Source organism: Durio zibethinus, chromosome 7, assembly GCF_047325235.1.
Source record: "Durio zibethinus cultivar Kanyao isolate XHJ-2024 chromosome 7, ASM4732523v1, whole genome shotgun sequence".
NCBI classification, from domain to species: domain Eukaryota; kingdom Viridiplantae; phylum Streptophyta; class Magnoliopsida; order Malvales; family Malvaceae; genus Durio; species Durio zibethinus.
The window spans coordinates 23,750,859-23,753,950 of NC_143168.1; positions in this window are offsets into that span (position 1 = coordinate 23,750,859).

A 3,092-nucleotide genomic window follows, 5' to 3' on the forward strand; every position below is an offset into this window, starting at 1 on the left:
TCCGAGCCGCTCCAGGTTTTTTTTTTTTTCTTTGAATTTTTTTTCCTTTGTTTATTTGTTTATTTCATTTTTTATTTATTAGATTAGGTTTATGTAATATTCTTTTTATTTATTTATTATTATTTTATTTTCTTTAAATAAAAATAAAAAAATTCCAAAAAAAATATATTTTTAGGGAAAAGTTGAAAGTATCAATTTTCCTTAGAAATAAATTTCCAAAAAATATTTTTGGGGAAAAGTTGAAAGTATCAATTTTCCTCAGAAATAAATTTCAAAAAAAAATATTTTTAGGGAAAAGTTGAAAGTATCAATTTTCCTTAGAAATAAAATTCCAAAAACTATTTTTGGGGAAAAGTTGAAAGTATCAATTTTCCTTGAAAATCGAAATTTCCAAAAAAAATATTTTAGGGGAAAAGTTGAAAGTATCAATTTTCCTTAGAAATAAATTTTCAAAAAAGGGGGTTTTTGAGGAAAAGTTGAAAGTATCAATTTTCCTTGAAAATCGAAATTTTCAAAAAATATTTTTAGGGAAAAGTTGAAAGTATCAATTTTCCCTACAAAAAAAAAATCATTCTTTCATTCCTTTCTATCTTAATTTTGATTTTTTTTTTCTCTTTCTTTAAATAATCCGACGACGGAGCCTCTGTAAGTGAAACAGTAGTTTTTCTTGCATACTCTTGAGGTGAGGGAATTTTCTCAATTTTCTGCTAAAAGTATTAGAGTCAATTGAGAATAATTTTCAACAACTAACTACTTGGTAAAATTTTAAGGCTTTTGGATAACACAAATTCAAGCTGGTACCATCTTTTGATGGGCGTTGTGAGGGTGCTATAACCTTCCTCACACGTAACCGAACTCCCGAACCCTGTTCTGGTCAGCAGACCTGAACCTATTCTTCTAGGGACCCTTAAACTTAGGTGTTCCCTGGAAGGACAGATTCTTTAGGTGGCCAATCACACCTAGATAAAAAAGATTGGTGGCGACTCCCTAAAGTCAATGTCTAGCGATAGATCCCCGGATCTAGACGTTACGACATAATGGGTTGGATTCCCATACTATTATTTAACTTAAACATTGTTGCCAAAGTAGCCAAGGCATCAACAATCTGGTTTTCTTCTCGAGGAACTTGCTAAAATTGAATCTCTTTAAAATGTTTCCTCAAGCCAGTTATGTGCCTTTGGTATAACACTAGTTTTGAGTCCCTGGTCTCCCATTCACCTTTTAGTTGATAAATTACCAAGGTCGAATTCCCATATACTGCTAGTGTTTCAATTTTCTTTTCAATGGCCATTTGTAACCCCATGACACATGCCTCATATTCAGCGACATTGTTTGTGCGATTGAAATCTAACCTTGCGGTACATGGGTAATAATTTCCTTCTGGGGATATTAGCACTGTTCCAATGCAATGGCCCATTATATTGGATGCCCCGTCAAAAAATATTTTCCATACTTCTCTTACAGTCTCTCTATCTTCATCTTGCAAGATTGCCATCAAATTTTCATCTGAAAATTCAAACTTTATAGGTTCATAATCATCTGTAGTTTGATCAATAAGAAAATCAATAATTGCACTTTCTTTTATGAATTTTTGTGTCACCTACACAATATCATATTTTGAGAGCATGACCTGCCACTCGCTAGCCTGCCTGATAAGGATGGTTTTTCAAAAATATACTTGAAGGGATCCAATTTTGATATTAGCCACATTGTATGGTAGCATATATTGCCTGAGTCTACGAGTAGTCCAAGCCAGGGCATAACATATTTTTTTTTATTTAGGGGTACTTGGTCTCGTACTCTGTAAACTTTTTACTCAAATAGTATATAGCATACTCTTTCTTGCCAGTTTCATCTTTTTGCCCTAATACATATCCCATCGATTTTTCTTGAACTGTTAGATATAAAATCAACGGTCTTCTTGTAACTGGTGAAACTAACACCGGTGGGCTTATCAAATACTCTTTAATCTTTTCAAATGCATTTTGACATTTTTCATCCCATTCACCAGGATTATTTTTACAAAGCAACCTAAAGATTGGATCACATTTCGAGGTAAGTTGGGATATGAAACGAGAAATATAATTCAATCACCCCAAAAAGCCTCTCACCTTTTTTTACGTGCGTGGTGCTGATAATTCTTGAATGACTCAAATTTTATTAGGGTCTACTTCTATACCTCTTTCACTGACTATAAACCCTAACAATTTTTTGGATTTAACAGTAAAGGTGCAGTTGGCTGAATTCAACTTAAGTTGGTATCTCCATAATCTTTCATAAAGCTTTTTGAGATTAACAACGTGATCTTCCCCTTCTTGAGACTTAGCTATCATATCATCAACATATACATCTATCTCCTTATGCATCATATCATGAAAGAGAGTGACCATCGCCCTTTGATATGTGGCACCAATATTTTTTAGCCTAAAAGGTATAACTTTATAGCAAAACGTGCCCTACATTGTCATAAATATAGTTTTTTCCATATCTTCATGAGCCATTTTGATCTGATTAGAATCGGAGAACTCATCCATGAAAGAAAAAATGGAGTGTTTAGCAGTGTTATCTACAAGGGTATCAATATATGGCAACAAAAAATTATCCTTTGGGCTGGCCCTATTTAAATCTTAATAGTCCACACACATTCTAACTTTTTCATCTTTCTTGGAAACTAGAACTATATTGGTCACCCATTCAAGGTACTTGATTACTTCTAAAAAACCAGCATCAAATTACTTTTTTACTTTTTCTTTTATCTTCAGTAATATTTTTGGTTTCATACGTCTCAATTTTTGCTTTACTGGTCGACATTTTGATTTTAAAGGCAATCTATGCTCAACCACATCTGTGCTAAGTCCTGGCATATCCTGGTAAGATCATGCAAATACATCCATGTACTCTTGTAGTAGATTCACCAACTTTTGCTTTTCAATCGGTGATAGTGAAGTACTGATCCTAACTTCTTTCTTATTGTCACCATCTCTCAAATTTAATAGGTCAGTTGATTCCTGGTAGGGTTCTATAATTTTTTTCTCTTGTTCCATTCATTTCAACAGATCATGAAGTAAATCATAGTCTTTTGAATCAACATC